Source organism: Ictalurus punctatus, unplaced genomic scaffold, assembly GCF_001660625.3.
Source record: "Ictalurus punctatus breed USDA103 unplaced genomic scaffold, Coco_2.0 Super-Scaffold_100056, whole genome shotgun sequence".
In the NCBI taxonomy this organism is placed as follows: domain Eukaryota; kingdom Metazoa; phylum Chordata; class Actinopteri; order Siluriformes; family Ictaluridae; genus Ictalurus; species Ictalurus punctatus.
The window spans coordinates 2,691,084-2,715,766 of NW_026521088.1; the positions used below are offsets into that span (position 1 = coordinate 2,691,084).

The 24,683-nt window shown below is 42.7% G+C and overlaps 7 non-coding genes across 7 annotated transcripts; 2 read left to right on the plus strand and 5 right to left on the minus strand.

Moving 5' to 3' along the window:
- Window positions 1–868: 868 nt before the first annotated feature.
- trnav-cac (transfer RNA valine (anticodon CAC)) lies at window positions 869–941 on the minus strand. The gene has a single exon. It is a non-coding gene; the product is annotated as a tRNA-Val (tRNA).
- Window positions 942–6,384: 5,443 nt separating this feature from the next.
- trnav-aac (transfer RNA valine (anticodon AAC)) lies at window positions 6,385–6,457 on the plus strand. Its single transcript has one exon. It is a non-coding gene; the product is annotated as a tRNA-Val (tRNA).
- A 6,342-nt stretch (window positions 6,458–12,799) lies between these two features.
- trnas-gcu (transfer RNA serine (anticodon GCU)) lies at window positions 12,800–12,881 on the minus strand. The gene has a single exon. It is a non-coding gene; the product is annotated as a tRNA-Ser (tRNA).
- A 504-nt stretch (window positions 12,882–13,385) lies between these two features.
- trnal-uag (transfer RNA leucine (anticodon UAG)) lies at window positions 13,386–13,467 on the minus strand. Its single transcript has one exon. It is a non-coding gene; the product is annotated as a tRNA-Leu (tRNA).
- Window positions 13,468–15,632: 2,165 nt separating this feature from the next.
- On the minus strand, window positions 15,633–15,714 carry trnas-gcu (transfer RNA serine (anticodon GCU)). Its single transcript has one exon. It is a non-coding gene; the product is annotated as a tRNA-Ser (tRNA).
- A 504-nt stretch (window positions 15,715–16,218) lies between these two features.
- Window positions 16,219–16,300, minus strand: trnal-uag (transfer RNA leucine (anticodon UAG)). Its single transcript has one exon. It is a non-coding gene; the product is annotated as a tRNA-Leu (tRNA).
- Window positions 16,301–24,354: 8,054 nt separating this feature from the next.
- On the plus strand, window positions 24,355–24,436 carry trnal-uag (transfer RNA leucine (anticodon UAG)). Its single transcript has one exon. It is a non-coding gene; the product is annotated as a tRNA-Leu (tRNA).
- Window positions 24,437–24,683: the final 247 nt, after the last annotated feature.

Sequence of the window (24,683 nt, forward strand, 5' to 3'; positions counted from 1 at the left end):
CTGTATTATATGATCTAAGACTAGGTCTGCATCCCACCACACTATTTCCAATATAGAGCCACACATGGATCAGTGTTTAGATTTTGTGCTGATATAAACTGGAATCAGCTCCCAGTCGATGTTAAATGTGCCACAGATGAAAATATCTTTAAATCTGGATTAAATACATTTTTTTCATGTGCCTACACATAATCTAGGCTTGCACTTTATGTTCATATTGCACTATATTCTTTGCACTATGATTTATGAATTGTATTTGATTTCATTTAGACCTTTAAGGAGTATTACTAATTTTTTAAATTTCACACTACTTTCAGTCTAACTTCGCATTTGCTTCACTCTTGGTTTACACTCGCATCACTTTCGCTTCTCTTTTGCGTTTTCCCGCTTGGAGGTGGGGAATTACATAGTTGCAACCTCGAGTCAAGCGCATCATTACTCTTGTCTTCTTGTTGAAGGAAAGAGCCAGGCTTCCACATTCAGTGGAAAAGCAGAGACTGCCTGTGATTTTGCAAGCAGCTGTTATCTGCCTTGCTACAAAAGCTCAATGGAAGGGAAACCGCTCCCAGCCTCTTTCGGGCGCAGACCTCTTGCTGATAGGTGAACTCGGCGACCAGTACTTTACGGAAAATTTTCCAGTCACGCACAGAGTCTTGTTGAGCAACGAAAGAGCCAGGCTTCCACTTTCTTGGGAAAAGCAGAGACTCCCTTTCATTTGGTAAGCAAATGTTAACTGCTTTGCTACAAAAGCACAAAAGAAGGAAATCTTCCCTGTCCGAGGTCTCTCTTTCCGGCTGTTCCTAGAGGACCTGATCCTACGGTGATGACGACCGCTCAGTCATTAAAGCAAAGTTCAAAATTCCTAGCTTGTTTCTGCCCGGTCTCGAACCAGGGACCTTTTGCGTGTGAGGCAAACGTGATAACCACTACACTACAGAAACCACGAGGGCGCGGCCCTTTGGCTGTTGCCTATGGTCTTCTGATGAGAAGAGCACATACGTACACTTTTGTTCACCAGAGCTGAACGGCAAAGCGTGGCATTGGTGGTATAGTGGTGAGCATAGCTCCAGTCCAAGCAGTTGACCCGCATTCGATTCCTGGCCAGTCCACGGGTTGTAACTTGGAGCTTCTGGAGGTACTTTGTGGTAGTTGGCACAAAAGGAAGCAATCACCTACCTGAAAATAAGTTGGTCAACAGAATGTACCATAGGCTTCCTTGCAGGCCTCCTACGACCCTTTCTGCTTCCCACTTGAGTTCTTAGTGCTCTCTTTGCTGTTTGTAAACACATCATTTTGCATCGGGGCACGTTTGAGCCGTGAACAGGGGCGAAACCGTCAGAGCATGCAGTCTCTCCGTGTCTGTCTCTTGTTAGCGACAACCTAGCATGCAAACTGTGATGAGAGGTGTACATTTTCCGCGATCAGCCATCTATATAGTCAATGTTTTATATTCAATAAGCAAATATGTCTATATGCTGATTGGTCTTAAGCAGCGTTGTCCAATCTTCAGCGTTTCGTTCGAATCTAGCAGGAGCCACACCTGATTCCAGTTGTTGGCTCCGCTGATCTTGGCTTTCAATAGACTAAAGTGTGGCTACTGCTTGGTTACAATGACAACCTGCAACCACACTGGCCCATTCTGGATAAGACTGGACAACCCTGATCTAAAGCAAATAAAGACCGAGGTAAGTGCCACTTTGTGAGTTCTGAATCCGTCATGCCGACTCGACGTCACTCGATGAACAGGGAAGGAACCGGTAGATGAGAAGACTTCCCACTGTTGACGAATGGCAATTTCAGGTTGAGGGTGCGTTTGCTTTGCGTTTTCCCGCTTGGAGGTTGGGAATTACAAGTTGCAACCTCAAGTCAAGCGCATCATTACTCTTGTCTTCTTGATGAAGGAAAGAGCCAGGCTTCCACATTCAGTGGAAAAGCAGAGACTGCCTGTGATTTTGCAAGCAGCTGTTATCTGCCTTGCTACAAAAGCTCAATGGAAGGGAAACCGCTCCCAGCCTCTTTCGGGGGCAGACCTCTTGCTGATAGGTGAACTCGGCGACCAGTACTTTACGGAAAATTTTCCAGTCACGCACAGAGTCTTGTTGAGCAACGAAAGAGCCAGGCTTCCACTTTCTTGGGAAAAGCAGAGACTCCCTTTCATTTGGTAAGCAAATGTTAACTGCTTTGCTACAAAAGCACAAAAGCAGGAAATCTGCTCTGTTCAAGGTCTCGCTTTCAGGCTGTTCCTAGAGGACCTGATCCTACCGTGATGACGACTGGTCAGTTATTAAAGCAACGTTCAAAACGTCCGGCTTGTTTCTGCCCGGTCTCGAACCAGGGAGCTTTCACGCGGGAGCCGAAAATAGTTATGCTTAACTTTCCCTGTTCATTCTCTCATTCGCAATATACTTTTGGCCACATGTTGAATCCATGGCGCTGTTCCGAGGCTTGGTTTTTATCACTACAGATGACTATATTTTTATCTCGCGAATAAACTATACTTTATCGGCTTTATTTTTTCGGCTTTCATCTCTTTTTGTTTAGGTCTTTTTTTTCTTCCAGACGTCGAATTAACATTCATCGTTTTACCTGAGAAAAAAAGCACAATTAGGGGGCAGGTAAAGTGAACTGTACACTTACATTTACATTCATTCATTTAGCAGACGCTTTTATCCAAAGCGACTTACAAATGACAAAATTACTTATTTACTCAAAAGAAACATCGGTATATTATGAATATCATTTGAATGGTTTAAACTATATATGTAGGGTCAATTCAGGAATATCATTATACGATTGTATGCCGAGTGAAATTTCTATTGTCTACTGTTCAGTGTCTGTTGTTTGTTCAGTAGTCAAACACACAGTAAAATAAAGTCTTTTGGTAACAAGTGAGCAGATCACACAGTTACGTTAGATTAGGTTAGAATATATTAGAGTAGATGTGTATCTTTTCAATAGTTGTTTAATTAAATGTTGGGTCATTGATCTTTTAATCTAACATGAAACCTGTGAAGTCATTTAAAAAGAATCAGTTACCATAATTTTACTTTACAAAACATTAGCATATGTAAATGCTTTTATATATTTATTTATGTCAATTGTTCGTGTCTATGGGTACTATTCAGGCTATCAGCATGAAGAAAAAAAAAAATCCCTGGGAGAATCAACGTGTCCTTCAGGAGAGGCCCCTCAGGTGATTTACTTCGGGGCTCATCTGAAGAGGCAAGAAGCATTAAAGACAATCCTTCTTTGCAAGACATGTCAACACCTCAAAGAGAAGATGTGGTCAGGAACAATGCCCATTCTATTGTTTTACAGAGGGTAGGGGATGTTTCAGACAAGCAAGAAGTGTTAGGAGAATACATCCTTCAGTTTGGGAAGTACAAAGGGAGGTCCTTCCGGTGGATAGTGGAGAATGATATTGGCTACACTTTGTACTTGTCCAGTAAGATTGATGAGGAAGAACAGGCTGGGCAGTTCAACCCAGATGGTCATTGCAAGGAGAGCCTCCTTTCCTTTATTGAATATTCAAGATGCTTTAAGGAAATTGAGGCTCTCCCGCGATATCTTTCAGAGAGACCAGACCCAGTGCCAGTTTTGTCAGATGATGACAATGTTGTTGGATTTGGGGCACAAGTACAAGACACCTGGAGGAAGATCTGGAATACCAGGGCTGATGGGTATGCTGCCTTTATAATGGGGAAGAGCTGTGTTCCTGGAAGTAAAATGTACCGCATGCAGCAATATCTTTTAAAGCAGAAAAAACAGGTGACCACAGCCCCTTCTGCTACACCTTCACCCTCACCATCAACTCCCTCTGCAACATCCACTTCACGCCTTTCCTCTTATTATCCAGGTGAGTAAACCACATTTATATTTGTTTATATTGATTCTTACAGTCTACTGATATATTTGTTTCATTTCACAGTAATGGAGGAAGATGAGGAACTGGAGAAGATGATGCTGAGTCTGTCGCCACCCAAAAGTCCTACACAGCAGAGTAAGTGAACCAAGAGGCTGCATTAATGTCATGTCTGTTATGTCCAGAATTATCTAGTTCAACCTGTTTATGGCATATTAAATTGCACATACTGGAGTTATACTAAACAAATTCTATTGTATATTTCAGAGTCACCTGCAGCCACTGGGTGTCCAGTCTTGTTCACAACAAGAGGGTATTTTCCACAGCAGTTTTGGAGGAGTATCCTATTACCCACAGATTTATCCTTCATAACTCTTTTCACACCTTTTTTAATGTTTTGCAGTGTTCTTGCCTGTTCTAAAACTTGTGTTCTTTTGTTATGCTAACTAATGGTAAAGGTTGATCATACCAGTGATGAGGGTGAGTGCACTTCATGAATTTTATGCTTGCTGTTTAACATGTTTGTATTGTCTACTCAAAGCTTTACCTGTTTTTAAAGAGTAGACTTTCAAATTAGGATCAATTTGTGATCATTTTAATTTTTTAAATAATCTGTACAACTCAATCATATAGGTGAACATTATTTGAACTTGCATTAATGGAATTTTTAAATAAATATTCTATTGATGTAAGTTCTAACTGATCTAACAAAAGAAAAGACAGGTAAAGACATCTCATTCATGTCATTTACATGAATGTTTTATTCATTTTATTAACTTATTGTTCCATGCAGTTCTGCCACAGCCAACACCACATGTGGTCTGCCATCCTCACATACCACCACCTTCTGTGCCTAGCACTTCCTCACAGAGTAAAGCCCCTGCATCACTTCCCAGAGTACCACCACTAACTGCACAGTCAGTACCTACAGCACCTCCAACAGCTGCTGCGCAGTCAGTACCTACAGCACCTCCAACAGCTGCTGTGAAGTCAGTACCTGCTGAACATGCACCAGTGCCCTGCACACAGACAGACGCCCCTGTATTCAGTTGCATCCAAGATATTAACTGCTGGAACTGCTCCCTCCAGCAAAAAATCTGGATGAAAACAGCGATGGAAGCCATGGGACTCTGGCCAGGATCACGACCCGTGAGACACCTTATGAACATGGTTTCCTTGTGGCGTTATCCTCCTCAGCCTGAGCTTATAGAAACCAACACAGGCCTGCCATCACCAAAATACTTCCAGCTCCATCCATTGTTCATCTGGAAACCGGAGCACAGTATTATGGAAAGGCTCAGGAACAATTACATCCTGCCTTGTCTTTACAGCTGTCCACATCTTCAGGTTGTTTCCTCTGGTGTGGGAAGACCCAGAGTGGTTCTTGGTACCAGCGGGCAATATTATATCCTTTCCTCTCGTCTGTGCTGTAAAGCATGCAAAAAATACTGGTTCCCTGATAAACCCCAGTGGCTAGACATGCTAGCAAAGCGTTTTACGAACATCTTGCCAGTGATAGATGAACTGCGGCACTCTGGAACATCACCAAATGATATGGCCAACCAGCTGTCTGAGATGTTTCACCTGAAGTACGAAAGAGCCCACCTAGCCTACCTGCTCAGCATGCAGAACACCAGGGATGCTGAAGCAGGGCTGTATGGACAGAGGACCATCACTGGGGCACTGAGGAAGGATGACACACCAGCACCGTTTGGGGGTTATGAGGACACTGATGGGTGGTATGGGGTGTCCGTGACTGCACACTATGTGGTGGAGTGTCTTCTTCAAGAATATCAGCGGCAGGAGGCAGCTCTCACTCAGGTCCTACAAGGCACTTTTGGATAGGTGTTCAGTTCAGATCACACATGCAAAGTTGCTAGAAAAGTGACTCTCTCATCTGGCACAATGTCATCCTACGCTGTGATGAATGAGAACTGGACGATCCTGTCCTAGGTGATGCTGCAATCTAAAAGTGAGCGGTCCTTAGAGTCAATGTACTGTGGGCTAGCCACAAGGAAACTGTGTTCATAAGATGTCTCACAGGTCGTAATCCTGGCTAGAGTCCCATGGCTTCCATTGCTGTTTTCATGCAGATTTTTTGCTGGAGGGAGCAGTTCCAGCAGTTAATATCTTGGATGCAACTGGATACAGGGGCATCTGTCTGTGTGGAGGGCACACTGCACAGTGCACAGCACTGACTGCTGACCAGCTGCACACTGTGCAGCCAGTGGTGGTACCCTGGCAATTGATGCAGGGGCCTTACTCTGTGAGGAGGCTTGCAAAGCACATTCTGTTGACCAATTTATTGTTTCCTTCCTTTTGTGCCAACTACTATGAAGTACCACAAGAGGCTCCAAGTTACAATCTGTGCATTGGCCGGGAATCGAACCCGGGTCAACTAGGCAGCTATGTTCACCACTATACCACCAATGCCACAATTCAACTCGGGTGAACAAAAGTTTAAGGATGTGCTCTTCTCATCAGAAGACCATAGGCAACATCCAAAGGGTCACCCTTTTGTGGTTTCTGTAGTGTAGTGGTTATCACGTTTGCCTAACACGCAAAAGGTCCCTGTTTCAAGACCGGGCAGAAACAAGCTGGAGATTTTGAACTTTGCTTTAATGACTGAGCGGTTGTCATCACCATAGGTTCAGGTCCTCTAGGAACAGCCGTAAAGTGAGACCTTGGACAGAGCAGATTTCCTGCTTTTGTAGCACAGCAGTTAACATTTGCTTACAAAATGAAAAGGAGTGTCTGGATTTCCCAAGAAAGTGGAAGTCTGGCTCTTACGTAGCTCAGTAAGGCTCCGTGCGTGACTGGAAAATTTTCCGTAAAGTAGTGGTCGCCAAGTTCACCCATCAGCAAGAGGTCTACGCCCGAAAAAGGCTGGGAGCGGTTTCACTTCCATTGAGCTTTTGTAGCAAGGCAGATATCAGCTGCTTGCAAAATCACAGGCAGTCTCTGCTTTTCCACTGAATGTGGAAGCCTGACCCTTTCCTTCGTCAAGAAGACAAGAGTAATGATGAGCTTGACTCGAAGTTGCAACTTGTAATTCCCCACCTCCAAGCGGGAAAACGCAAAGCAAACGCACCCCACGACTTGAAATTGCCATTCGTCAACCGTGGGAAGTCTTCTCATCTACCAGTTCCTTCCCCGTTCGTCGAGTGACATCGAGTCGGCATGAGGGAGTCAGAACTCACAAAGTGGCACTTACCTCAGTGGTTATTTGCTTTAGATCAGGGTTGTCCTGTCATATCCAGAATGGGCCAGTGTGGTTGCAGGTTGTCATTCTAACCAAGCAGAAGCCACACTTTAGTCTATTTAAAGCCAAGATCGGCGGATCCAGCAATTGGAATCAGGTGTGGCTCCTGCTAGATTGGAACGAAAACCTGAAGATTGGACAACGCTGCTTAAGACCAATCAGCATATAGACATATTTGCTTATTAAATATAAAACATTGACTATATAGATGGCTGATCGCGGAAAATGTACACCTCTCATCACAGTTTGCATGCTAGCTTGTCGCTAACAAAAGACAGATGCATGTTCTTACATTTTCGCCCCTGTTCATTGGTCAAACGTGCCCTGTTGGATAATGATGTGTTTACAAACAGCAAAGAGAGCACTAAGAATTCAAGAGGGAAGCAGAAAGAGTTGTAGGTGGACTGCAGAGAAGCACATTCTGTTGACCAACTTATTGTCAAGTAGGTGATTCCTTCCTTTTGTGCCAACTACCATGAAATACCACGAGAGGCTCCAAGTTACAATCCGTGCATTGGCCGGGAAACAAACCCAGGTCAACTGCTTGGAAGGCAGCTATGCTCACCACCATACCACCAATGCTCACGCACTCTGACTAAACAGAATAAGGTTATATTAGTGTTACAGGGGAAAAAAAAAAGAAACTCGTAGTAGCGCTGATGAAATACATATACATGACAAAAACTGCTAGGAAGAAGAACTCAGAACATTTGCTTAGCCTAATAATTTTTTTTTCCATCTGCACATAATTATTTTAGCAGTTGCTTTTGCAATAAAAAGACTTAAAGTCGAGGGTCCCTGTAAGTATCTACGGAGAGAAAGAGAGTAGCAGTGAACCATTGACATCATGTACAGAGTTAGCATGAAGGTGTGATTGACAGTTTTTAGAAATCACTTCCTAATCCTATGCTAAGAGGAATACTACTAGGCTACTACTCTAATAATAATAATAATAACAATAACGAGAAGAAGAATAAGAAGAAAGATAGATTAAAGGGTGAGGAATAAAATCAATATAAAGTGGGGCTGTTTTGTCTTCAGCAAGAATATCTAGTGCTAATAAGTAATTTGTCAACAACATTGTATATATCTAGTGCCTGGTAATCAACCTCCTCACCTGGTGAGAGGACAGTCCACTCATCCTGACATTTCACACAGTATGAATAATAATGATAACAAAAGGAAGTAAAGCTAAATGAATGTTTTAACTGAGAGCAATACCTTGTACCCATATTTCCAATTTTATAGTAGATTGCACACAGTTTTTGCTTGTTACGTTTAGACCCAAGGGGATACTTGGAAACTTAAAAAGCACCATTGTCATTGCACCATCGCAAATGCTGAGGATCATCAGCAACATAGTCTGTTGTAAAACAGTGTGTTTATGCTTTTGGTAAACACATGTAAAAAACATCTAAAGGACTCCTACTTTGAAAAGGTCCCCTGACAGTCATTAAGATCACAAGTTATTGAAAAATTTGCCTCATGTGCATGAATGAGGATTAATTTGACAATCGTTCTCCGAGAGCATTTAGGACAACAGAATAGACGAGGCATTTTTGGCAGATATTACTGTAAGAGGTTGATTACTCTGGTAACTGGAGTAGGTAGAGGCTTGTCACCATCCACAGTAAGTTTCAAAACATATTGCTGAAGAGAAATCAGAGTGTTCTTCAAATGAGATGGATATGTTGAATTGAAGACAAAATAAGCACAAAATGAAGCAAGAGCCCTTTCATCCACACCGCTAGCGCAGCAGAACTCTATCCCATCAACTTTGATGAATGCAGTGACTCTTCTTGTAAACACAGTTTTGCAGTCAGTGACTTCTGGTACTTGCAGCGGTAACAGCAGACTTTCTATGCCAGCGACCTGCCTTCGAGCCTCAGCTTCATTAACTGTTTTTTAAAGGATTGGGTTTTTTTCACTGTAGAAGTTCACTACAACTGTAGAAGTTGTAGAATAAATTCCCCATGAACAACACTGACTGGAGCACATGCCAATTAGAAAGATTAAGTTGATGGACTATTAGCAAGTTATTGTCATCCATTCGCATAAATCCAACAATTATATTTTTCACTATTTAGCTTTCTTTTTACTTTAAGGATCTAATAAATTGCATATATGAAATGATTTTATTTACAAGTATCATGTTTGTGATTTTAGGTTATTCGTCAAATAGTATAGCTTCTGACCATTAAATCAAAACAGACTTGTGATTTGATTACATAATGCTTATTTATTTAGAAACAGAAGTAACTAAATACAAACATGCTAAATACTTTATATTTTTATATATAAATAACCAGGTGAAAAAGAAGACAACCTTCCAATTGTGAAACTGGTTATTAAAGCCCTTAATTAAGTGTATTGTCCATGCAGTATGCACAGATGTCCTTCTCATCTAGGGATAAAATGTTCCGCTGGCCCTTTAAGAAGCAGGAATGTGAGTTCCCGTTCTGCCCATGAGTATCGCGAGAGTTCACCTGCGAGCAGCGCGATTTACAACGCGATTCGGGTGCTTCTTATGAAGTGTGAGAACCGGGAAGTTCTTGTGCATGAAGCAAGACTTTAAGTTTAAAGTCACAATGGAGCCACTGAGCAGTGAGACTAAGCGTACTCGTCAGGCTTACATCTGAAGACCAAACATCTGTTGTGAAGTTCATCGCGGAGTGGTTATGAAGAAGCTCGTGAATATGATCTGCCATACGGTTGTATAACTCCGGTAAGCAGACGAATGTGAAATGACGCCGACTCGGTAAAGTGTAGCGAGGCTCAAGGTGTTTTACCAGTCGCTGAAATCCCATGTCCTTCACTACAGAGCATGGTTGATCATCAAGCGCCATAAACTCCAATACTTTCTGAGTAATTTCTAGAGTTTTTGTGCTGTCGGATTATCAGATATTTTTAAATTATGGATAGATGAAAAATAGCCTTTCGGTATCGGCCGATACATCGGTGCATCTCTAGTTAAAACCAAGAATATAATGGGTAATTGCATATTTCATTTTAATTGACCCCCCCCCCCCTTTTTTTTTACTGAAGCAGCCTTATATGGTCTTGCATGTGTACAAATATTATATTTGTATGTGTATGTTGCATTTCCTACTGTCGATAAGGAAAGGGAAAAGGAGACAGACTTATATTCTTGGTTGTACAAAACCACGCTGTTACTTCAATTCAGTTCCATTTTATTTGTATAGCGTTTTTTAACAATAGACGTTGCCTCAAAGCAGCTTTACAGAAACATATAAACACGGGATACAGATTTTAAATGTGCGACAGTCAACACTGGAACCAGCACCAGACAGGTCATTACAAAAATATGGATGGATGGAATGTTAGAAAAAGAGTAGTAAAAAAGGTCAATGTAATGCTCACTTCATTTGGAAGTCATTTAGGAGAAAATGATTTTGGTGCTGCAGTGCAAGATGACGAGATAACTTCATCTAATATCCAAAGTGTTGCTGGTGGCACATATCATTATGTTGGTATTCTTAAAGCTTTGTCCAAAACCATGGAAAGAATCTGGTCTATTGTTCTAGAGAAGTATGAATTCGAACTTCAACTGAACATGGATGTCTTACCACTGTTTAAAAGTTCGTCTTTGTAGTTTTGGCCAATTATAGGGTTACTGCAGGGTTATACTAAGAAACCAGTTGTCATTGCTCTGTTCTGTGGTAAATCAAAGCCAACATCACAAACTGATGAATTTGAAAGATCTAGTCAGTGAACTGCAAGGGTTAAGCAAGGGATTTGCCATAAATGGGAAGCAATTTTTCCTAAATGTCACATCTATCCTGTGTGATGCTCCAGCTAGAGCTTTTATAAAGGGAATTAAATCACATACTGGTTATTCAGGTTGTGACAAGTGCATCCAGTCTGGTGTGTACATCAACCATAGAATGACCTTTCCTGAGATCAACAGCCCACGTAGGACTGATGAGTCTTTTATCAACATGTCTGATGAAGACCATCATACTGAAACATCTCTTTTAAAAGCTGCAGGAATTGGCATGGTATCATGCTTTCCACATGATTACATGCACCTTGTATGTCTTGGTGTTATGTGAAAACTGCTGGACTTATGGCTTGCTTCAGGGCCTTTATGTTGTCATTTGTCTGCTCGCCAAAGTGTTATAATCTCAGACACACTTGTTAGCTTGAGACGTTATATTCCTGAGGACTTTGCTAGGAAACCCAGGCAATTCTCAGAAAGACTGAGGTGGAAAGCAACAAAATTGCGACAGTTTCTGTTATACACAAGTCCAGTGGTTCTTCTTGATGTGTTGTCATAACCAATGTACAGCAATTTTAATTATCTGTTGCTATCTTTATACTCTCCAATCCACTCTTTGTATAATTCTTAATGACTTTGCTCACAGTTTGCTAGTGTCATTTGTAAAGCATTTTAGTGAGTTGTATGGTCCTGAATTTGTTATCTACAATGTACATGGGCTAACCCATCTTTCTGAGGATGTCAAAAAACATGGAAGCCTTGAGTTCTTGTCTGGGTTTCTGTTTGAAAACTTCCTGGGATAAATAAAAAATTTTTATTTGAGAACTCCACACCATCTCCTATAACAGGTTATACGGAGACTTTCAGAAATGGACTGTTTCATGGTAATTGCTGAACATTTGGATATGAAAATTGTCTTGAAAAACAACATGAAAATGGCCCAATTCCACCGGATTTTAATAAAGTTGATCAGTTCCAGGAGGTTGTTCTAGGTAGCACTAGAGTTCATCTATCATGTATGGGAGAAAACTGTAGGAATTGGAGGCTGCTTTGGTGTAGTAATGAATATTCTTCAATGTCAGGAGAAAGTAAAGTGCTTAAAACACTTATCTAAATGAAAAGCTTACAGCACCTAGTAGTCCCATTCAGTCTCCCAACCAATAACTAACCAGGCCCAACTTTGCTTTGCTTCTGAGATCAGGCTTTGTCAGAGTGGTATGGCTGTAAGCAACAGATGCCACCAAATGGGGCCTATTTAAATAGTATAAGCAAACATCTGACTGACTGATTGATTTATTGATTGATTTTCCTTCATTTCTACACAATCAGTCTGACTGTGAATTGGTGGAGTCCATGCACTTCTTCAAATAAGACAGGGTGCTCACTCACACCTGAATGTCATCCCGTTGATTGAAAACACCTGACCCTAATTTCCCCTTCAGACTAACTGCTCATGCAGACGCCAACAGTGTCTGCACCATGCACGCTTCCTTTACAGGATGCGCTTAAGCAAGGTCTTTACAAGAAAAATAGGGTCCAAACCCACATGGGCTGTGCACAGCGGATAGGCAGCTCATCACCTTAACCTCTTGCTGACATAGCTCACGCGTATGAAATTACATCCCGGTGTGCGGAGCAAAAAAGAGGTTTCGGTGCAGGTTCTTTGCCCCTGTCGTCTGGACTGCGGAATGCGTTCTGCGTTGACGGACCTCCAGAGACGCAAGAGCCTTACAGCAGCTGTGGCCAAAAAGCATTGAAATACAGCTCACAGTCGCGAAACACGTAGCCACAGTGCTAGCTCTTCACATTTCTCCACCCTCTCTAGTGCCAGCTCAGGGACCTGTACAAAGCTTCCCGGTTGTAGGCCTTGTAGGTGTGAGACAGATTGCAACAAAGCCAGACATTGCTGGAAAGAGGAGGCAAAGTGAGAAGCTTGCGACGAGGATGGGATTCGAACCCACGCGTGCAGAGCACAACGGATTAGCAGTCCATCGCCTTAACCTCTCGGCCACCTCGTCCGAGGCCCGCCCCGTTTAACGAAAACTATGCAAATGAGGGTTTCGTGTTCGCCGACTAGATGACTGCTTCTCAAATAGATTTGATTCAAGTCTTGGGGTATGAGCTGTGCCGTCATATAAACTGAAGGGTGACGATGCGGCGAGACGGCCCAAAGGTCTCACAGAACGGGACAACTCCATAGTCGAGCCGTCGCAATGCAATCCAATCCTTGGGCGGCTAGGTACCGACTACCTATGGACTGCCCGTCCCAGCGAGTTAAATTTCTTTGGAAAATGTAACTTTTACCCGTGACCCTGAGTAGGATTACGCGGTATAGAAGATGGATGGATGGAAATGTAACTTTTATCCTTACCTGGATATACACAACGACTGTGGAAAAGGGGGGCATGAATTGCGACGTTCGTGAGGCAGCATGCTACGTGGTGTATAGCATGAAAGCGTGGGAGAAAAACCTGCGCAAAGCCTTTGGAGACGAGACATCACCCACCGCAAGCTAACGACCGTGGTAGCGGTGGGATTTGAACCCACGCCCCCGAAGAGACTGGAGCCTAAATCCAGCGCCTTGGACCACTCGGCCACGCTACCCGCAGGCCGGCGTGGTGGTAAACCCGTTCGTGGTAAGAAGGTGACCGGGTCATTCCGCCGGACGACAAGAAATCTGGCATGGGCGCGACAAATGGGCTGTTGTGAGACTCAAGTGCCTTTCGCTTAACCGGCTCTGGCGGAGACATCTAACCATTTCCAGCTGAAGACAGAGCTAAGGCGTGGTCTTTTGGACGCGATTCGTCTAGGCTTAAGACCCCATGCTCCACGGTCACATCGGTAGTGTTTGCGGAAGAGCTCTTCTGCCACGACCTTACATCCCACTTACGGTGGTGCTTGAAAGTTTGTGAACCCTTTAGAGCTTTCTATACATCTTCATTACCGGGAGCTAAAACATCGTAAGATTTTCACACAAGTATCAAAAGTAGATAAAGAGAACCTAATTACAGAAACCAGACAAAAACACTACAGATGGTCAGTTATTTATTGATGAAAATGATCCAGTATTGCATACCTGTGAGTGGCAAAAGTATGTGAACCTTTGCTTTCAGTATCTGGTGTGACCTCGGTGTGCAGCAACCACTGCAAACAAACGTTTCCGGTAACTGTTGAACAGTCCTGCACGTCAGCTTGGAGGAATTTTAGCCCATCCCTCATTACAGTACAGTTTCATCTCTAGGATGTGGGTGGGTTTCCTCACATGAGCTGCTTGCTTCAGGTCCTTCCGCAGCATTTCTACTGGATCAAGGTCAGGACCTTGACTTGGCCATTCCAAAACATTGACTTTATTCTTCTTTAACCATCCTTTGGTAGAACGACTTGTGTGCTTAGGGTTGTTGTCTTGCTGCGCGGCCCACTTTCCTCTTGAGATCCAGTTTACGGACAGATGTGCTGACATTTTCTTTTAGAATTTGCTGGTATTAGTCAGAATGCATTGTTCCATCAATGATGGCAAGCCGTCCTGGCCCAGATGCAGCGAAACAGGCCCAAACTGCAACGCTACCACCACCATTTTTCAGAAATGGGATACCGGTCTTATGCTGGAATGCGGTGTTTTCCTTCCCCCAAACATAACCCTTCTCATTTAAACCAAAAAGTTCTAGTTTGGTCTCACCTGTCCACAAAACGTTTTTTCGAGTAGCCTTGTGTCTTGTCCATGTGATCTTTAGCAAACTGCATGCAGGAAGCAATGTTCTTTATGGAAACAGTGGCTTTCTCCTTGCCATCCTGCCATGCACACCACTGTTGTTCAGTGTACTCATTATGCTGGACTCAGGAACATTGACATTTGCCTACGCGAGAGAGGCCTTTAGTGGCTTAGAAGTTACCCTGGGATCCGTTGTGACCTCGTGGACAATTACATGTCTTGCTCTTGGAGTGATCTTTGTTGGCTGACCACGCCTGGGGAGGGTAACCATGCTCGTGAATTTCCTTCATTTGTACACAATCTGTCTGACTGTGGATTGGTGGGAGTCCAGGCGCTTTAGAGATTTTTTTTTTTTTTGGAACTTTTCCAGCCTGATGAGCATCAACAACTCTTTTTCTGAGATCCTCACAAACTTCCTTTTTTCATACCATGATACACTTCCACAAACATGTGTTGTGAAGATCAGACTTTGATAGATCCCCGTTCTTCAAATAAGACAGGGTGCTCACTCACACCTGATTGTCATCCCGTTGATTGAAAACACCTGACCCTAATTTCCCCTTCAGACTAACTGCTCATGCAGACGCCAACAGTGTCTGCACCACGCACGCTTCCTTTACAGAATGCGCTTAAGCAAGGTCTTTACAAGAAAAATAGGGTCCAAACCCACATGGGCTGTGCACAGCGGATTGGCAGCTCATCACCTTAACCTCTTGCTGACATAGCTCACGCGTATGAAATTACATCCCGGTGTGTGGAGCAAAAAAGAGGTTTCGGTGCAGGTTCTTTGCCCCTGTCGTCTGGACTGCGGAATGCGTTCTGTGTTGACGGACCTCCAGAGACGCAAGAGCCTTACAGCAGCTGTGGCCAAAAAGCATTGAAATACAGCTCACGGTCGCGAAACACGTAGCCACAGTGCTAGCTCTTCACATTTCTCCACCCTCTCTAGTGCCAGCTCAGGGACCTGTACAAAGCTTCCCGGTTGTAGGCCTTGTAGGTGTGAGACAGACTGCAACAAAGCCAGACTTTGCTGGAAAGCGGAGGCAAAGTGAGAAGCTTGCGACGAGGATGGGATTCGAACCCACGCGTGCAGAGCACAACAGATTAGCAGTCCATCGCCTTAACCTCTCGGCCACCTCGCCCGAGGCCCGCATCGTTTAACGAAAACTATGCAAATGAGGGTTTCGTGTTCGCCGACTAGATGACTGCTTCTCAAATAGATTTGATTCAAGTCTTGGGGTATGAGCTGTGCCGTCATATAAACTGAAGGGTGACGATGCGGCGAGACGGCCCAAAGGTCTCACAGAACGGGACAACTCCATAGTCGAGCCGTCGCAATGCAATCCAATCCTTGGGCGGCTAGGTACCGACTACCTATGGACTGCCCGTCCCAGCGAGTTAAATTTCTTTGGAAAATGTAACTTTTACACGTGACCCTGAGTAGGATTACGCGGTATAGAAGATGGATGGATGGAAATGTAACTTTTATCCTTACCTGGATATACACAACGACTGTGGAAAAGGGGGGCATGAATTGCGACGTTCGTGAGGCAGCATGCTACGTGGTGTATAGCATGAAAGCGTGGGAGAAAAACCTGTGCAAAGCCTTTGGAGACGAGACATCACCCACCGCAAGCTAACGACCGTGGCAGCGGTGGGATTTGAACCCACGCCCCCGAAGAGACTGGAGCCTAAATCCAGCGCCTTGGACCACTCGGCCACGCTACCCGCAGGCCGGCGTGGTGGTAAACCCGTTCGTGGTAAGAAGGTGACCGGGTCATTCCGCCGGACAACAAGAAACCTGGCATGGGCGCGACAAATGGGCTGTTGTGAGACTCAAGTGCCTTTCGCTTAACCGGCTCTGGCGGAGACATCTAACCATTTCCAGCTGAAGACAGAGCTAAGGCCTGGTCTTTTGGACGCGATTCGTCTAGGCTTAAGACCCCATGCTCCACGGTCACATCGGTAGTGTTTGCGGAAGAGCTCTTCTGCCATGACCTTACATCCCACTTACGGTGGTGCTTGAAAGTTTGTGAACCCTTTAGAGCTTTCTATACATCTTCATTACCGGGACCTAAAACATCGTAAGATTTTCACACAAGTATCAAAAGTAGATAAAGAGAACCTAATTACAGAAACCAGACAAAAACACTACAGATGGTCAGTTATTTATTGATGAAAATGATCCAGTATTGCATACCTGTGAGTGGCAAAAGTATGTGAACCTTTGCTTTCAGTATCTGGTGTGACCTCGGTGTGCAGCAACCACTGCAAACAAACGTTTCCGGTAACTGTTGATCAGTCCTGCACGTCAGCTTGGAGGAATTTTAGCCCATCCCTCATTACAGTACAGTTTCATCTCTAAAAATATATTAACAATATATTACAAAATATTGACACTTTGGACCCAATTTGGACATTTTCACTTAGGGGTGTACTCACTTTTGTTGCCAGCGGTTTAGACATTAATGGCTGTGTGTTGAGTTATTTTGAGGGGACAGCAAATTTACACTGTTACACAAGCTGTACACTCACTACTTTACATTGTAGCAAAGTGTCATTTCTTCAGTGTTGTCACATCAAAAGATATCATCAAATAATTACAAAAATGTGAGGGGTGTACTCACTTTTGTGAGATACTGTGTGTGTGTGTGTGTGTGTGTGTGTTGTGTGTATATATATATATATATATATATATATATATATATATATATATATATATATATATATATAAAAATTTTAATCAGATATATGAAACAGTTTGGTTTTGTGTTTACTATCTTGGTAGAAAAGTCAGCTATTTCTATATTAAAGTTTACTACAAGTTTAACTAAAGTTTGCTACAGTGAATAGTATAATCGTATAGAATTTAACTAAAGCAAATAAAATTTCCTAATTGTTCTTGTTTCTAAGATATTTTTGAGAATGAAAAGTATTGTTAAAGTTGTTATAAGCTGAGAGAGAGAGAGAGCGAGAGTGAGAGCGAGAGAGAGAGAGCTGCTGTGAGGAAATGCAGCTGACTGAGCAATAAATAAATAAATAATCATAAATCTGACCAGTGTGCAGTGCTGCTTAGGCAAAATATAAAGTAGTTTGGTTTAATTCTGGTCAGCGATGATTTGTTCTTCATAGCCGTCGATGTGTGATGAAGTTAGGAGTTGTGTGATTTAGGAGAAAGAGGGTGGGAAGAGTTTTTGGGGAGCCACAGATGGACATAAAAGGGATAAGAACCGTTAGAGATCAGAAAAAAACAGTAATAGACAGAAATGTGTTTTATTCTGTTTGTTGGCAAGGGGGAAAGTGAGCAGTGAGGTAAGTGTGTGATTATATGCCGTGACTAACAGTGAAGTCGTGACACTGTGACACCCGTATCGAACACCTCTACATGCAGCTATAATGGAGATACTGAGGATGTATGCACCGTTATAGGAAGATGACAGTAATTTACCATTAACTTGTGTAAATACGTTTTGTGAAAAGGACAGTTTAGAGGGAGGATTTTCTGGTTCCTTTTACGAGACGTGCAGATGTGTCTCACTGTCTCTTCATCTCTTTTGATACAGGAACACGGAGGGAGGATACATCTTCTGATCCGCCGTTTGCTGCCGACGAGCTGTACTACAACACCGTGGAGAGTGACTACGAGGATGACGTCCACATGCCTGACCAGCATGAGGAGGAGCAAAATGGTGGTGATGAGCATGAGGTGCCTTTTAGAAGTCCTTCGAGAAGCCCGTCCCCTTTACCAGGCCTATCTGCTCTAAGAATCACACCCTTTCCTGTAATAAGCCCATCCCCTTTGAGAATCACACCCCCTTTTAGAAGCCCATCCCCTTTTTGAGATTCTCATCCCTTTTAAGAAGAACATCTCCTATAAGAAGACCGACCCCCGTGAGGAGGCTATCTCCTATAAGAAGACCGACCCCCGTGAGGAGGCTATCTCCTATAAGAAGACCGACCCCCGTGAGGAGGCTATCTCCTATAAGAAGACCGACCCCCGTGAGGAGGCTATCTCCTATAAGAAGACCGACCCCGTGAGGAGGCTATCTCCTATAAGACCAACCCCCGTGAGGAGGCTATCTCCTATAAGACCAACCCCCGTGAGGATCTCCTATAAGAAGACCATGCACTACGACAAGCCCACCCACTTCTGTTACTCCTGCATCCGTTCCTCACGTCAGCGTCAACGTAACTTTGTGGTTAGATGTAAGTGTTGATTAGACTTAGATCTGGGTTATAATCTGTATTAAGACCTGTTATGTCCCCTCCATTTTCACTGAGTAGAGCTGAAACCTTTACAATGCACATCTGTTACATTTGATTTTTTGTTGTTGATATAATAACCATTTACTTTTTTTTTTTAAGTACCATTACTTTGTTCTTTTATACTGCATGAGCAAAAATAAAAATAACTTAATTAAATAATAATAATAAAAAACATCTTTTGGAGAAATGGGGTGGGTTTTATGTAAACAAGTTAAACATCTAATATTGAGTCAGAAACATGTCAAAGAATCATATTAAATCATGAACATGTGAAACATATGATAATGAATTTGTTAGAAAAACTATTTTCCCTTGCTCCCAGCGGCGTGAAACTCACTGTATAGTGATTTAAGCCAGTGTAGCGCCCCCGTGTGTCTGCACACACAGGAGGAATGAAAACACGCTTTGTCAGGGCACTTTTGAGGAAAAGTGACTTTCTAGACTGCAAATCTCACATTTTCCCCTTTATCATACATTATCATCATATAATGGATTTTAATGTAAACAATCCTATTTCGTATCATTTTACATCAGAAACCTGCAAAGTATATTATGTACAAAATGTCATATTGGAGCAGGTCACCGTCACGTATCGTGACGGAGCAGAGATAGGACGGATGCAAGTGCAGGATGAACAGTTGTTTATTTGAAAGAGGGACAGGCAGACAAATCCAAAACGTGATCCAAAACGTAATCCATAAACATGCAAGAGGTCAGGCGATTGGCAAACAAGCGTACACGGGGCAAGGCAGGAATCTAGGTCGTGGTCACGGAAAACAGGGTCGATAAACAAAACAAGAAACGAACTATGACGAGGGACTGGAAGCGGATAATCCAGCGCGAACTAACTCTAAACATGGACCGTGACTATGACTATGACTATGACTATGATACGAGCTAAACTAACTCTAAACATTTAATCTTCCGCGTTGTGTGCTGGGAGGCGCGCAGTATATATGCGGACATGATCAGCGTCTAAACCGCTAGCAGCTGAGAGCAATTCAGACCCACGTGAAATCCCAGCCAATGACAGAACAGGGAGGAGACAGAAACATAAACAAAACACACGTGTCCAGATGTCATTACAGTCAACAACGGAAAAGCAGGTGCTCGCACATTCACGCTTAGAGCACGCTGCTTCAAGGGGGAATCGTGACAGAACCCCCCTCCCGAGTGCCATGAGTCATCCCACTTCATTGGCGGCCCCGGCCCCCTGGGCTGAATGTCCCAAACAGAGCCAGGAAACTGCCCGGTGTTCTTGGCGGCGTAGGGAGGCTGAGCGACGACAGCAGCTGAACAGGGAGGCTGAGCGACGACCGCAGCTGAACAGGGAAGCTGAGGCTCTGAGGTTACCAGGTGAACCTTGGGCATGGGCGGAGCTTGGCTGTGCGTGTCAGCAGACTCGGGTGTCAGCAGAACTTGAAATTACATGAATTTCTCAAAATAAACAGAAAAAGCAAGCAGAAATCTGTTTTTGCCTAACAACATTACATTTCAATTGCCCAGTGTTTAAAGGTGAAAATATACAACAAAACTGAAGTCATGCTGCTTAGGTATAGAAACTGTAACATACACAACACAACACCACATGAAATCTCTCTTACAAGAAATGCATAACACCATCTCTACTTGAGCAGATTATTTTTAAGTGAATGTACTCGTGCACTGCAGGCATCAGCTCCGATGTTCATGAACAGCCTCTGAATCACCTCAAAGGTGTATTTGAAGTTTGTGGGGTAGTTTATGTTACGTGCATAAAGCAATCCCATCAAGTTGACAAATGCATTTGGTACATCACCAAGATTGCGTAGAACGACAACTTCTTCCATTACAAGGGCTACATCACCGCAGTCACACGGAATAGGGTCCATCGCGTCATCCACAACTGTACTGATTCCAACAGTCACGCCCTTGATTAACTCTTCTTCAGAATCTGTGTGCTGTATTAAAAACAAAGACAAACTTTAAAATGTGCTTTCACACATACATCCTCACAAGTGCAGCGACTTAAGAACAGCATGAGTGAATCGATCTTAACTTTACTAGTCATCACACAAGATGAATTAATATCAGAAGGTGGAAAAAAATACAGTACAACGTCCTGAAATTCATCATCTCTCATGAAAATAAAACAAGGTAAACTCCATCAATACGTGGATATCAATACTCCATATCAATACGTGGACTTCCATTATCCGAATATCTTCCAACATCTTACTTTCCTCACAGACACTTACCTCACAGATCTGTAAGAACTGAGATGGATTCTCCCGCATGGACAGTGGCAGCCCCAGCAGTACTGCAACCCTCTTCCTGTGATTTGATGCCTCAAAAGTACAAATGTTTTATATAAAAATTATGCAGGACAAGAGAAATAGCAAGAAAGGAAATGACCACAGTATTTACAAAACAAGTACACTTGAAATAAACCTACTCACATTTTTATCCAGGCGCTCCAGTATGGCACTCCTTTCTGCAATGTCTGCATGGCGCCTCGAGCGGTACAAATACAGCAGCTTTGAGGTGTGTTTGTCAAGACCCTCATAAAAGAACTTGCTCAGGTCCATCGACACAAGTCTGGTGAATTCTGCGCTGATCTTCCGTCATTACAGAACAGTTCTATCAGTGCCTAAAGTAATTCTATGAGGAAAAGAAAAGTCATTCAAAAATGTAATAAACAGTGTACACAAGCAAGATCAGGACCAGAGTAATAGATTCTCACCAAATCTCTTGAGAAATTTCATGGCCAGCGGTTCATATACATATTGATATTGTAAGCAAAGCTAATCAGGGAGCATTACAGTGGAAGCAAGAGCATCAGAAAATGAGAGGTTATTATATATATATATATATATATATATATATATATATATATATATATATATATATATATATATATATATATATATATATATATATATATATATAAAAACAAAGACAAACTTTAAATGTGCTTTCACACATACATCCTCACAAGCGCAGCGACTTAAGAACAGCATGAGTGAACCGATCTTAACTTTACTAGTCATCACACAAGATGAATTAATATCAGAAGGTGGAAAAAAATACAGTACAACGTCCTGAAATTCATCATCTCTCATGAAAATAAAACAAGGTAAACTCCATCAATACGTGGATATCAATACTCCATATCAATACGTGGACTTCCATTATCCGAATATCTATATATATCCGAATATCTATATCTATATATATATATATATATATATATATATATATATATATATATATATATATCTATATATATATATATATATATATATATATATAAATAAATTACGTTCAAAGACTTGCATACTTAACACAAGACAGTTCGGATCATTTTACTGACTCGGATCTTTGAATCTCGTTCAGCAAAATGAACGACTCTTTTTTGCATCATTTCGTTCATTTCAGCAGAATAAAGTTAAAATGTTACATGTTAAACTCCCCAACACCTCTAGTACTTACGCAAACATTGATCACATTTGGAATAAAAAATAAACTATAGGCTAATGCAACCGAGGCCGAATTATGAGAAACAGAAATGATTGATTAATTGCTTAGCATTAGCAGTCTGTTAGTTCACCTCCCGATCCGAGTCGTTCTTCTTTTGTCACGTCACATTTGATCAGTTCACGTCTCAAGTTAGTTAGACATAATATAGTACTATGAAATGTTTCTGACCCAAAATATTACGAAATATGACTGTTTACATTAAAATGCAAAAGTTGATGAAAAAGTATGATAAGGTGAAAAAAGTGACATTTTATGTCTAGAAAGTCAGTTTTCATCAAAAGTACAATAACAAAACTAGTTCCCATTCATTCTGTGTCCCCTTACACACTTGTGATCTTTATCCGCTCAAAACGCTATACAGCGAACGAGAAGGCGCTAGGAGCAAAGGAAAGTGGTTTTTCTAACAAACTCATAATCAGTTGCCCGACCTACTCCAATTTGATTCTTTTCGCATATTTACACATAATATAGTACTATGAAATGTTTCTGACCCAAAATATTACGAAATATGATTGTTTACATTAAAATGCAAAAGTTGATGAAAAAGTATCTCTAAAGCGCCTGGACTCCACCAATCCACAGTCAGACAGATTGTGTACAAATGAAGGAAATTCACGAGCATGGTTACCCTCCCCAGGCGTGGTCAGCCAACAAAGATCACTCCAAGAGCAAGACATGTAATTGTCCACGAGGTCACAACGGATCCCAGGGTAACTTCTAAGCCACTAAAGGCCTCTCTCGCGTAGGCAAATGTCAATGTTCCTGAGTCCAGCATAATGAGTACACTGAACAACAGTGGTGTGCATGGCAGGATGGCAAGGAGAAAGCCACTGCTTTCCGTAAAGAACATTGCTTCCTGCATGCAGTTTGCTAAAGATCACATGGACAAGACACAAGGCTACTCGAAAAAACGTTTTGTGGACAGGTGAGACCAAACTAGAACTTTTTGGTTTAAATGAGAAGGGTTATGTTTGGGGGAAGGAAAACACCGCATTCCAGCATAAGACCCGTATCCCATTTCTGAAAAATGGTGGTGGTAGCGTTGCAGTTTGGGCCTGTTTCGCTGCATCTGGGCCAGGACGGCTTGCCATCATTGATGGAACAATGCGTTCTGAATAATACCAGCAAATTCTAAAAGAAAATGTCAGCACATCTGTCCGTAAACTGGATCTCAAGAGGAAAGTGGGCCGCGCAGCAAGACAACAACCCTAAGCACACAAGTCGTTCTACCAAAGGATGGTTAAAGAAGAATAAAGTCAATGTTTTGGAATGGCCAAGTCAAGGTCCTGACCTTGATCCAGTAGAAATGCTGCGGAAGGACCTGAAGCAAGCAGCTCATGTGAGGAAACCCACCCACATCCTAGAGATGAAACTGTACTGTAATGAGGGATGGGCTAAAATTCCTCCAAGCTGACGTGCAGGACTGATCAACAGTTACCGGAAACGTTTGTTTGCAGTGGTTGCTGCACACCGAGGTCACACCAGATACTGAAAGCAAAGGTTCACATACTTTTGCCACTCACAGGTATGCAATACTGGATCATTTTCATCAATAAATGACTGACCATCTGTAATGTTTTTGTCTGGTTTCTGTAATTAGGTTCTCTTTATCTACTTTTGATACTTGTGTGAAAATCTTACGATGTTTTAGGTCCCGGTAATGAAGATGTATAGAAAGCTCTAAAGGGTTCACAAACTTTCAAGCACCACCGTAAGTGGGATGTAAGGTCATGGCAGAAGAGCTCTTCCGCAAACACTACCGATGTGACCGTGGAGCATGGGGTCTTAAGCCTAGACGAATCGCGTCCAAAAGACCAGGCCTTAGCTCTGTCTTCAGCTGGAAATGGTTAGATGTCTCCGCCAGAGCCGGTTAAGCGAAAGGCACTTGAGTCTCACAACAGCCCATTTGTCGCGCCCATGCCAGATTTCTTGTTGTCCGGCGGAATGACCCGGTCACCTTCTTACCACGAACGGGTTTACCACCACGCCGGCCTGCGGGTAGCGTGGCCGAGTGGTCCAAGGCGCTGGATTTAGGCTCCAGTCTCTTCGGGGGCGTGGGTTCAAATCCCACCGCTGCCACGGGCGTTAGCTTACGGTGGGTGATGTCTCGTCTCCAAAGGCTTTGTGCAGGTTTTTCTCCCACGCTTTCATGCTATACACCACGAAGCATGCTGCCTCACGAACGTCGCAATTCATTCCCCCCTTTTCCACAGTCGTTGTGTATATCCAGGTAAGGATAAAAGTTACATTTCCATCCATCCATCCATCTTCTATACCGCGTAATCCTACTCAGGGTCACGGGTAAAAGTTACATTTTCCAAAGAAA